This window comes from Sapajus apella, unplaced genomic scaffold (assembly GCF_009761245.1).
Source record: "Sapajus apella isolate SASKATOON/1434 unplaced genomic scaffold, GSC_monkey_1.0 scaffold39, whole genome shotgun sequence".
NCBI classification, from domain to species: domain Eukaryota; kingdom Metazoa; phylum Chordata; class Mammalia; order Primates; family Cebidae; genus Sapajus; species Sapajus apella.
Genome location: NW_022436979.1, coordinates 16395683 through 16408524, shown reverse-complemented (window position 1 = coordinate 16408524; position 12842 = coordinate 16395683). Strand labels below are relative to the sequence as shown.

The 12842-nt window shown below is 51.3% G+C and overlaps 1 long non-coding RNA gene across 1 annotated transcript; it reads left to right on the top strand.

Moving 5' to 3' along the window:
* The first annotated feature begins 1648 nt into the window (after positions 1-1648).
* On the top strand, positions 1649-12610 carry LOC116565226. The gene is made up of 3 exons (XR_004275338.1): positions 1649-1919; positions 7553-7753; positions 12577-12610. It is a non-coding gene; the product is annotated as an uncharacterized LOC116565226 (long non-coding RNA).
* Positions 12611-12842: the final 232 nt, after the last annotated feature.

The window sequence follows — 12842 nt, the reverse complement described above, 5'->3', positions numbered from 1 at the left end:
AACTAAAATTCAGGAGCACATAGAAAGCCTTTCCCGCAGGGCCACATAGCCCTCAGCAGTTAGTCCACAGGAGCTGGGGTGTTTCTGCAGAGGCCTTTGTCACCCACCCTACACTCTAGCCTAGTGCCCTGGGAGCCCCAGATCTTAGTGGGACGCTCGGTGACCATCAGCTGGCCGGCTCAGCCCAGGCTGCTGATCCTCCAGGTTTGAAATAATGTCAGGGATGGCATTTCTGAGCTTGCCGACACCAGCAAAGGTTCCAGAGCGATGACTGGGAGTGAGTCGCTGAGCTCCGGAGCTCTTTGTAAGAGGAGCTTCTGCTTGATCTTCAGACAGAGCTTGGACCTGGCTTTGCTACTTGTCTCTCAGGGGATGGGGCCAGCCAGGAGCACCTATCAGCACAGGGCCTGGCCAGTGTACAGTTTAGCCTTGATGAGCAGATGAACCCCTGACCCCTGTTATGAGCATGGGTGGCAGCTGGGCTGTGGAGACCCTGTTTCTTGGGGGACCAGAGATGGGCTGCTGCCTGGGATGCCACAGGCCCTGCCTTAGGGCTCCAGGCTGTGCCTTGCCACCCTGCCTGGCTCAGGGGCCAGCCGGCACCCTGAGCTGTCCCCAGTAATACTACAAAGCTGAGCTGTCTTTTCCCACAGCGTGCCGCATCTGTCTTCATTGAAGCATGCTCTTGGTAATTTCATTTGGGGTTTTCCATTAAAAAGTTTGATTAATTCCATAAATATTAAAATAAGACAGATAATTAGAATCCAGGTACTCACTGTTACACAAAAGCGGTAAAGTCGGCACTAAATTATTATTATTAATAATAAGCACTCATACAGCACTGGTAATCAGTGCACAGGAAAAGAGACTCACAGTCGTTGTTATTAACATCGTTCCCCCTCAAGACAGTCTTGGGTAGTGGCTCTCCCTGTGTCCTAGGAGTAGAGTGAAGCCCAGTGAGATGAAGTGATTTGCAAAGACCAATAGGGTGGGAGCCTCATTTTTAGCTCAAGCCTGGGGGTGCACTGACTTACTAGTCTCCTGCTTCTGGACCCCGGAGGCAATTTCTCCCACTGGCTCCTTCCTGGCTTCCTCCTGTTCAGAGGCGGTTTGCAGGTCCTCTGTCTTCAGCAGCTCATGGGATGGTGGGGTGCTGGGGAGAGGCGAAGGACGGGGTCCTGTGGGTGTCTGTTTGAGAGCCGGAGCTTAATCATAGGTGTCTCCAAGCCTCTATATAAATCATGTAGACAAGTTTAAACTATGAATCATTAAGGCAGGAGGGAGGGTACACCGAATCGACAAATAGCAAAGTAAGGGAAAAACTCTTGTTACACTGAAGTTAAAGCGCCTGTTTTGCTGTGTTCGGTCACAGCCGTAATTGTCTCACTAATCACTTAATGGTGGATTCCCAAAGTGAACACCTCGGAGAATGAACAAAACCCTGTTCTTATTTTTAATCAGAGGAACAAGTCAACTATGTCTAACACTTTTTTTTAAGTACTTATTAAAAAAGCCTTCTTGGCCGGGCATGGTGGCTCATGCCTGTAATCCCAGCACTTTGGGAGGCCAAGGCAGGTGGATCACGAGGTCAGGAGTTTGAGGCCAGCCTGGCCAACATAGTGAAATGCCATCTCTACCAACAATACACCCTGTCCCTTCCCATTGCTCCCCATAGCACTTGGGGCAGTAGCTGCTTCTTGTTCATTATTGTCAATGTTCCTGGGCCCCTTTTTTTCCTTCAGCTCTTCATCACCTTTGTAACCAGTTCCCTGTGTTAAATTCCTTCTGTTGAAATCACTGTGTGGCTACTGCAGGACTTTTGACTCTTCTCAATAGAAGTGATGACAGAGGGTTCTGTGTGAAGGGCAGTAGGAGGTGTGGGGTGTGCAGAGTACCACAGCAGTGGTTGTGGGAAGCAGGTAAGAGGTTCAGAGAGGGACAAGGTGCACATCGTCTTGCCTAAGTTTTGTAAGTTTGTCCAGAGGTCATGCGGGAATGTATTGCAAATGCACTAGTCAAGGTGCCAGGGCCAGCTTTAAAGATTAGAAGAATTTACTTCCCCAAAAGTATTTATGTTTCTCACATAAGGAAAAAGATGAGAATAAGAAAGGAGAAGAGAAAAAATGGACATGGACTTGTGCAGACCCTCTCTTTCTTTTTTTTTTAATGGACTGTATTTTTAGAGCAGCTTTAGATTCACAGTAAATCTGAGACGGTAGAAAGATTTCCCATATACTCCCCACCCCCACATATGCATAGCGGCCCCCATCATCAATACTTCCCACCAGAGTGTGAATTCATTACAATTCGTGATCCTTCACTAACATGTTATTATCACCCAAAGAGAAGAGTTTTGACATGAGGGTTCACTCTTGGTGTTGTACATTCTGTGAGTTTGGGCAAATGCATCATGACATGGACCCACTGTTACAGCACTGCACAGAGCAGTTTCGCTGCCTTCAGACTCCTTTGCGTTCTACCTGCTTGTCCTTCCCCCCTTCATACCTAAACTCTGGTAACCACTGAGATTTTCACTGAGTTTTGCCTTTTCCAGAATGGCACACAGTTGGAATCATACCTTTTCATACTGCCTTCTTTCACTTAGTAATATGCACTCAGGGTTCTTTTATGTTTAGTTTTTTGTTATTTATTTATTTTGAGACAGGCTGTCGCTTTGTTGCCCAGGCTAGAGGGCAGTGACAATTCCCAGGCTTGGTCACGGTGCACTGCAGCTTTGAACTCCTGACCTCAAGCAGTCCTCCTGCCTCAGCCTCCCGAGTAGCTGGGACTACAGGTGTCTGCCACCACGCCTGGCTTCATTTCATTTGAATGCTAAATAGTATTACATTATCTGAACGGACCACAGTTTATTCATCCATTCACCTACTGCGGGACATCTTGGTTGCGTCCCAGTTTTGGCAATTCTGAATAAAGCTGCTATAAACATCCATGGGCAGGTTTTTGTGTCGATACCAAGGAGCATAATTGCTGGATCATATGTTAAGAGTATGTTCAGCTTTGCAAGAAACTGCCAAAGTGCCTTCCAACATGACTGTACCACTTTGCATTCCCACCAGCAATGAACGAGAAGTTGCATTGCTCCACATCCTTGCCAGCACTTGTTGTTATCAGCATTCTGGATTTTGGCCATTCTACTAGGCGTGTAGTGGCCGCTGTTGTCATTTGCATTTCCCTGATGACTTAGAACGTGGGGCATCTTTTCTTATGCATGTTTGCCATCTGTATGTCTTCTTTGGTAAGGTGTCTGTTAAAGTCTTAGCCTATTTTTTAATCAGAGTATTTATTTTGGTTTTTGTTGAGTTGTAAGAGTTCTTTGTATATTTTAGACAAGAGTCCTTTGTCATATATATCTTTTGCAAATATTTTCTCCCATTCTGTGGTTTGTCTTTTATTCCTCTTGATCTGTTTGGTCTTTCCCACTGTGACACCTTTCTTCTTTTCTTTCTTTATTATCACTACAGAAAAGTAAAATATTGGGAGACTTCCTAGCTCAGGATCACTTTTAGAAGAAAGGGAGAGAGAGAGAAAGTTATCAGGGATCATAAGACTCTGTGCTGGAGGCAAAGGCCAGGTGAGAGCCAGAGAGCGGGGGTCTGGGCAGTGGGCAACACGGAAGCTCTGGACCCCTGAGAGGTGGAAGAAAGAAGATGCCAGGAGTTGGAGAAGACCTGAATGCTGGGGAGGAGGAATCTAAGAACAGCTTTACTTTGAAAGTCTTCTCTGCTGTTGGACCCTCTCCTTCTGGCTATCACAGATGTTAAAAGTCAAGTTATGAAATCATTTCCACCTCACCTTTCCTGTAACACACAAGCTGCAATTCTTTCCCATTTGTACTCACAAATAAATGGTGCTGGGGGAGGCTGGGAAGTTGGGGGTCACCTCCAGCCACTCTTGCTTCATGCGTGGTGCTAGGAAGGCAAGCTGATGACATGGCTTTGCTGGAGGCCACGGAGGTTTTGGTTCATGCTCAGACGGCCTTCCCTTACATTTCATTTTCTGGTTTACTATTCAGAAACATCCTGAAAGAGAAGCCCAGCAAAGAGAGCTCACTCACCTTTTCATTTCAGTGCTGGAGCGTCTCTCCCCAGAGAGGGGAAAGGTCAGGGCCTCGCGGATCTGGAGAACAGCAGCTGTGCTGTGGGACTGGGCTCCCCTCCGCAGACCCCGGAAGTGCAGGGTGTGCCCCTGTGAGAGGCACATTAACCGCGGTTACGCGGGTGGCCTGAGAGCCAACAGCACAGTAACGATTCTGCCCACCCCATATGTGTGTCGGATGAAGTTGACCGTAAACTTTATTTCATGACACCCATAAATTCTTTCCGTCTCAGACTTTGTCAACTCAGGCTTCAGTTACATTTTTCTCACGTGGTTTGTCCCCGGCCACCGCAGGACCCCATGTAGAGGAGTGAGAGAGCAGCTTCCTTCCTCCTCCCCTTCGCCTCCCCAGATGTGGTCTGTGACAAAGCTTCTTTCCCGGGTCCTGTTATTTGGGGTCTTGCTGATGTCAGCAGAGGCTGACCCTCTTTGTTGCACTGATCCTTCTGGTCTGAGGACAGGGGTCTCAGGACCCCAAGAGCCTTTGTTTTCCGGGCGGCTCCCTGAAGCTGCTTCTCTCCTTGCAGGGGCCTCTCTGTGCTCAGCTCTCCCTCTGGAGAGGCTGAGTTGTCACTTCCCAATCAGAGAAAGACAATCTGTCTGGGAACAGTGTCCTGGCTAAGATGGGGCCCCGGCGGAGGTGTGTGAGCAGGTGACTAAGAGATGAGCACTCTTCTTCCTATTAAAATATTAAAGTATAGTCATACTATGCAGCCATAAAAAACCATGAGTTCCTGTCCTTTGTAGAGACATGGATGAATCTAGAAACCATCATTCTCAGCAAACTGACACAAGAACAGAAAACCAAACACTGCATGTTTTCACTCATAGGTGGGTGATGAACAATGAGAACCCTTGGGCACAGGGAAGGGAACAACACTCACTGGGCTAGGTGGGAGGGCTGGAGGGGAGGAGACGAAGTGGTGGTGGGGTGGTGAGAATGGGGAGGGATAACACCAGAAGAAATGCCTGATGGAGGTGACGGGTAGGGGAGATGGAGACAGCAAACCACCATGGCATGTATGTACAGCTAGTGCTCGACTTACGACCACGGTCGGGCCCTCGGACTGGTCGTAACACGATTTGGTCGTAAGTTGAGTAGGCTATATGTACAGTTGAAATGGTGCACGTGGAGATGGTAGTGCTGCCGGAAGCCGGTCCGCACTGTCGTCCGCCCAGCTGGGCAACGTTTGCGCTGCCAGACGCGGAGCAGTCGTGGCTAGGGATTGTGGTCGTAAAGTCGAATGGTCGTAAGTTGCATAGGTGGTAAGTCGATCAATACCTGGTACCTACGCAACAATCTTGCAGGATGCAGGGTGTGCACATGGACCTCAGAGCCCAAAGTAAGAAAAGAAAGCAAAACAAATCCAGATAAAACAATATGTATTCCAGTCATTGCGTCAGGGCCGATCCTGCTTACCAATGGCACTTTTCTCAAGATACACAAGTCATGCCCAGTAGGCTCTGGGCCAGACACGTGCAAGGCGCCGCGTGCTCCACAGCGCCCGGGGCGGGTCAGAGCATCTCCAGCTCCACAAAGACCCACTCCTTCGAATCTCTCCCTAGGAGACAAGCCATTTGCCAGAGCCACATAATGGAGCATTCAGCCTTTGAATTTCCACATCTCTGGAGACTCTTCCAGGGCTGTGAGGGTGACTGCCCGGGAGGAAGGGAGGAAGGCGGGAAGGAGGTTTGGAGCCTTTATCTGATTAGAAAGAGGATGCCGTAGGCCCAGAAAATCAAGTGTGTCGTGAAGACCCCGCCAATGAGGGGAGAGCCTTACAGGGACGTCCTCTCACCCCCTTTCCCCGGAGAGGCAGCCAGGTCCTGGGCAAGAGTGGTGCCGTCTCCCGTGTGCCCATGAGAAGACGCGTGCCGAGGGGGAGGTGGAGGCAGCGCAGGGCCCTGAGAAGGAGCCCACCCTGCGTGTGTGTGCTGGGGGCCAGGCTGCCGGTTTCGGAGTGACATCGTGGACTGCTCTCCACCTCGCTCCTATTCCTTTGGCTGCCCCGACAATGCACTCCATTATTCCAGTATTAATTATGAGGTGGCTGAAGCGAGGGCTTCTCCACCCAGAGGCCCCAGAAAACAAGGGAGGGAGCCCAGCCTGTGTGTCCGCCCGCGGCCCTGTGCGTTTTCACAGCACGGTTTGGGCTCCATGACGAGGCTGCGGCAGGGCCGGGCCCCACTGCTGGCGGGAATCAGTGGGATTCCCAGAGGCTCCCCAGGGAGCGGCAGCGCCCAACTCCTCTGCCCCTCTGAGGCTGTCAGAAGCCAGCGCGCAATCCCTCACCTAAGCCTTCTCACTTTCGTTTTCTTTTTTTCTTTTTGAGACAAAGTTTCGCTCTTGTTGCCCAGGCTGGAGCGCAATGGTGTGATCTTGGCTCACTGCAACCTCCAACCTTCCAGGTCCAAACGATTCTCCTGCCTCAGCCTCCCAAGTAGCTGTGATTACAGGCGCCCACCACCATGCCTGGCTAATCTTTTATTATTATTGTTATTTTTTTATTTTTAGTAGAGACGAGGTTTCACCATGTTGGCCAGGCTGGTCTCAAACTCCTGATCTCAGGTGAGGCACCCACCTCGGCCTCCCAAAGTGCTGGGATTACAGGCAAGAGCCACCATGCCCGGCTGAGCTTCTCACTTTCATCAGCCTGGCACTCCCTCCCTCAGCCAGGCTCCAGGCGGGAGGACGGAATGGACTCTGGGCCTGAGGGCATGGGGGCGTTTGGCCTGGGCAGTCTCTTAGCAGGCCTGGGCACAGCTCTTCCTTTCCCTCCGCAGAAGCTCAGCCTCTCACAGAACCTCCACCCTGCACAGATTTGACTAATGGCCCCAGGAACACACACACTGCTTCCAGAGCTTTCTTGTAGTGATGCTGGCGCCATTTTGCTGGTTTCTGGGGTGGGGTGGGTGCCCATTCTGAAAGGCCCTTTGCAAGAAGAGGGTGAAGGAGGCTCTAGCCTCCTCATCCAGGCCCGAAGTGTCACTGAGTGCCAGCTCCTGCCTGGAGTTGCATGGATTTGGCCTTTATGGACTTCTGGAGCAGATATTTGATTTTTTTTTTTGAGATGGAGTTTCGCTCTTGTTGCCCAGGCTGGAGTGCAATGGTGTGATCTCCGCTCACCGCAACCTCTGCCTCCCGGGTTCAAACGATCCTCCTGCCTCAGCCTCCTGAGTAGCTAGCTGGGATTACAGGCGCATGCCACCATGCCCAGCTAATTTTGTATTTTTAGTAGAGATGGGGCTTCTCTATGTTGGTCAGGCTGGTCTCCAACTCCTGACCTCAGGTGAGCCTCCCACCTTAGCCTCCCAAAGTGCTGGGAGTACAGGCGTGAGGCTCCGCACAATCTTACTTGGAAATAAGGTCCTTTTAGATTCAGATGGGATCACACTCGATTCGGGTGGACCCTCCTGTAATGACTGGTGTCCTTAGAAGCAGAGGAAACAGAGACTCAGGAACACACTGGAGACAACGCCTTATGACAACTGAGGCAGAGGTTGGAGTGGGGTGTCTAAGAGCCAAGGCACACTACCCGGGAGCTGCAAGAGGCAAGGCAAGTTCCCCTCCTCGGAGCCGTCAGAGAGCGCGAGGCCCTGCCCATGCCTTGATTCCAGACTTCCAGCCTCCGCAACTGTGAGACAACTTTCTGTTGTTCTTACCCCCTCACCCCCCGCCCCAGTTTGTGTAACTTTGTTGAGGCAGCACTAGGGAAAGAGTACAGCCTTCCACCCACCTCTCTTTCCCTCCCCTGTGCTGGAGCGCCGGGCGTGGATGGGGAACAGGCCCCGCAGGGTTTCCCATGGGGCGACCCACGGGTGCCTGATTGAGCACCTGTGCGAAGCAAACAAAACAAGACACCTAGTTAAATTTGAATTTCACATCAACGACAAATAAACTTTTTTTTTAGCTTAAATATATCCCAAATATTGCCTGGGATATACTTATACTAGCAAATGATTAGCAATTGCTCTGAAATGTATTTAACTAGGCCTGAGTGTCTGTGTTTTATCTGGCAACCCTAGTCCCCTGCTCCAGACTCCCTCCCCTGCCATTTTCTTCCAGACTATGGCTCACAGAAGGACCCCTGGGGGCTCTGACCTGCTCCTGGAGCACAGCAAGGTGGCGGCCAGCGAGCACGGACAGAACTGCTCTTAAATCCACGCGTGCCCGAGCTCCTGGCTCCCCATGCACCGCCAACAGCCTGCAGTCTGCACATCATCTCTCCAGCTGGGTGCAAGTCTGGCAGGATTTGAACATACAGAGAAGGCAGAGGAGGTGGCAGGGAGGGGAGGATGAGGCCTGCCTGGGGCTCCTTCCAGCAGGGGGACCAAGCCTCAGGTGCTTCCTGCTGAGCAGTGCTTGGCTTTGGCCTGTGCACTTTGATTTGTTCTATTTTTAACTGTCTTCAATTTCCCTCCTGGGGAAAGGGAGAAGGAGGAGGGAAGCAGAAGGTGGGGTGTGGGGAGTGAATCAGGGGGACTCAGGAGTGGCTAGCAGGGTTGTTGAATTCTAGGAACAGCAATCCCATGGCAAAGGCAGTGGGCAAGGCTTTTTGGGGAAGAAAGAGAGGGTGGCCGGCCAGGCCGGAGCACAGGGCACCCGAGAGAGCTCAGGGACAGAGGAAGTCCCGTTCTTGGCTGAGGAGAGACTGAGGGGCCTGGGCTTGGGTGCTAGACCAGCCTACTCAGAAGGACTCTGCAGCACCCAGTGACTGAGTGGCACGTGGTGGACAGACTCTGAGCACACATGCTTGGGTGACTAGAAGGACAGTGGTACCACTTCCCAAAAACAGATCCCAAGAAAAGGAGGAACCGTGAGAAGCAGAGACCCCGAACCCACAGCGTGCTGGAAATGGCCATAGGCATTTGTGGATGGTGACTGTCCAGCAGGGTGTGACTCATTCCAGAGAGCCTGGGCATTCGGGCAGGGCGGCCACTTGCCCCTTGGGGCTGAGGGGCACAGAGCCAGTTCCTTCCGTGAGTGACAGCAGGACTCACGAGAAGGCCCATCCTGTAACTGGTGAGTGTGGAAGGGTGGCTCTGCAGAGATCAGACCTGGGGGCCAGGGTGGCGGAGGGCATGGGGAGGGGGCACCACATTCTGGATGAAGGACGGCTCTGCAGGTCTTTGTAGCAGGATGTGCCTTGGTCCTGGGGCCAGCAGGAATGCAGTTTTTGGGCAGGATGCCTTTTCTGAGCTCTTGGACAGAAGGGCGCAGGGCTTAGCCCATTCATTCGCTCACTGCTTACCCACTTAACCAACAAGTTCTGTCACCTGCCTAACACTGTTGTGGAGCCTGGGGATGCAAACATGCGTGATCCCGAAGGGTTTAGAGTCTAAGGTCAGACACAGGAACCAAGGAGGGCCATCACTGTGGAGCCAGGAGACCTCGGGATGGAAAGCCCTCAGGCCTTGAAGTCACACATGCCTGAAATTGAATCTTGGCTCAGCTTTTCACAAAAGCTCTTTCGGATTCCGTTTCCTCATCTGTAAAATGGGCAAATGCTCAAATCTACCTTCAGGGTTGTCATTGTTGGATTAGAGATGCTGAACCTAAATTCCCGCACATAATGCGTGGCATGCGACAGGCCCTCAGTGAATTGCAGCTGCTGGAGAAATACATGCAGAGCACAGTGGACAGACACCTAAAGAGTGGCTTGAGCTTGTCCTATTTGACCTCAAATATTGAAAATTGGTGGGGTTTTGTAACCGCCCAAAGGGCTCATCTTGCTTGCTGCCTGGACAGAGCCAATTCAAGACAAGGGAATTGCAGTAAAGAGTAGTTCACACAGAGTCAGCTGTGTGGGAGATGGGAGTTTTATTGTTACCCACATCAGTCTCCCAGAGCAATTGGGGAGCAGAGGATTTTTTATGAGATGGAGTCTTGCTCAGTCCTCCATGCTGGAGTGCAATGGCGCGATCTTGGCTCACTGCAACCTCCACCTCCCGGGTTCAAGTGATTCTCCTGCCTCAGCCTCCTGAATAGCTGGGACTACAGGCACATGCCACCACACCCGGCTAATTCTTTTTGCATTTTCAATAGAAACAGGGTTTCACCGTGTTAGCCAGGAAGGTCTCTATCTCCTGACCTTGTGATCTGCCCACATTGGCCTCCCAAAGTGCTGGGACTACAGGCGTGAGCCACCACACCCAGCTGGTGAGCAGAGTGTTTCAGGATGACTTGGTGGGTGGGGGGAAGCCAGTGAGCCAGGAGTGCTGATTGGTCAGAAATGAAATCACAGGGAGTTGGAGCTGTCTTCTTGCACTGAGTCAGTTCCTGGGTGGGGCCCCAAGATCAGATGAGCCAGTTTATTGATCTGGGTGGTAACAGCTGATCCATCAAGCTCAGGGTCTGCAAAATATCTCAAGTGCTGATGTTGAGCAGGTTAGGAAGCAGTTTAGGAAGGGCCGGAATCTTGAGGCCTCCAGCTGCATGACTCCTAAACCATAATTTCTAATCTTGTGGCTAATGTTAGTTCTAGAAAGGCAATCTAGTCTGCAGGTAAGAAGAGGTCTGCTTTGGAAAAGGGCTGTTACTGTCTTTGTTTAAACTATCAACTAACTTTCTCCCAAAGTCAGCTCAGCCTGTGTCCAGGAAGGAACAAGGACAGCTTGGAGGTTAGAAGCAAGATGGAGTCGGTTAAGTTAGATCTCTTTCGCTGTCTCAGTCAGAATTTTGCTAAGGTGGTTTCAGTTTCACAAGGACTCTACTGTTATAATAAAACAGGGCCAAGAGGAGAGGTATTTGGCATTGAGCCTTAGTTAATCTTCATATCAGGTCTAGAAGGCAGTTTAGATTTTGGAGCCACAGTTCTTTGGCTTCAAATTCTAGCTTTGCTGTCTGTGAGCTGTGTGACTTTGAACAAGTTCCTTTACCTCTCTGTGCCTCAGATTCTGCAGCTCTGGGGGCGGGATGGGGGCAATAATATATCTATTGTGTAGGAATTTTTGGGAGGACGAAGTGAACTCATAGGTGCAAAGCATTTAGAGCACTGTCCAGGCCTGGTGCAGAGGCTCAGACCTGTAATCCCAGCACTTTGGGAGGCTGAGGTGGGAGGATCAATAAGGAAGGGCAAAGTGTGTGCACTAAGTGGAAAGGGACTGTGTCCTCACCACACAGCTCCTTCCTGAGGGGAGAGGCCACAATGAAAGGAGGCTGAAGACAGGTCCCCATGAAACCCACATTGGGGGCAGTGGCTGACGAGGGAGAGCCTTGGAGAGGTAGGAGATCCGGAGAGGAAAGCTCTGCATGCAGAGAAGGGCAGGTTTCTAGAAGCTGCTGGAAAGTGCAAGAAGGGGCCAGATCCAGAAAGGGCATGGGGTTGGCACCCAAGACGGTAAGCAATTGGGCAGCAGAGGGAAGAGCTCAGTTGTTTCAGAGCAGAAGTGACCATGTAGAGCAGAGGAGAGCAAACCCCCTTCATGAAACCTGGCTCTGAGGGGAGCCAAGTTGTGGGGGTGCACATAGCAGGCCTGGGGCCACCCCTGGAGGAGCTGGCCTGGGAGGGCCTCTGGGCATGGTGGCCAAAGCCTTTATTTTGGTTAAAGCAAGGATGGAAAATGATTTGCTTTCCAGGGTTCCTATTCCGGGTGGAAGAATCAATCCAAGGCCACACACACAGGAAACCATGTGATGTGTGATGTGTGCTGCTGGGGTGCAGGTGGCACTCGGTGTCCTCAGCCCCAGCCTGGGTAGCAGCATCTCCCTGGAGCCCAGTCTCAGCACCCCTCAGGGCTGGCCCAAGGGAACGAATGGAGGTAATTAGAGAAAAGACCCACGACTAAAATCATGCACACCATGGACCAGGGTGCCTCAAAGGAGCTTCTGACTCTGGCTCTCTGTGCAGTCCCCCCTGTGGATGAGGTGTCCAGTCTTGGGGTTCAGAAAACAGCACCCCAAAATGAAGGCCTCAGAAGCAAAAGCTTTTCTCTGACCTTCCCATGCCCTCCTGCCTCTCAGCCCCATTCCCCCAGCCATGGAAACTAGAATCCCTTTTCCTCGAGGTGAGTCAGAGAAACCACAACCTCTTCTCCCCAAAGCCCACCTTAAAACCTAAAAATATTGCTCAAAATTTCTCCCACCGTGCTGCTTAAGAACTGGCCACAAAGAAACTCTCTGACCTACCTTGTTGGACTGCGCAAGACCCCATTGTGGAGAGGACCCTGCCCACACCCAGAAGAAAGGAAGCTGCCCAGAGAGGCCAGGAAGAATCTAGACAGGCCCTGCTGGGCATCCCGCTCAGGGGCCTAACATTAGCCCGTGCTCTGCTGTGCAGTCATATTTCACCGCTGTCCAGAATTTGTTGAACCTAAGCAGAAAACAGTTTCCCCTTATCTGTGGGTCTTATTCTGAAGGCTCCCATGTACACTCATTAAATACATTTGTGTGCCTTTTCACCTATTACTCTGCCTTATGTGAGCTCATTTTTCTTTTCTTTTTTTTTTTTTTTGAGACAGAGTCTCTCTCTGTTGCCCAGGCTGGAGTGCAGTGGCATGATCTCGGCTCACTGCAACCTCCACCTCCCAGGTTCAAGCAATTCTCCTGCCTCAGCCTCCCTTGTAGCTGGGATTACAGGTGAGGTACACTCCACCATGCCTGGCTAATTTTTGTATTTTTAGTAGAAACTGGGTTTCACCATATTGGTCAGGCTGGTCTGTAACTTCTGACCTCAGGTGATCCACCCACCTCGGCCTCCCAAAGTGCTGGGATTACAGGCGTGAGC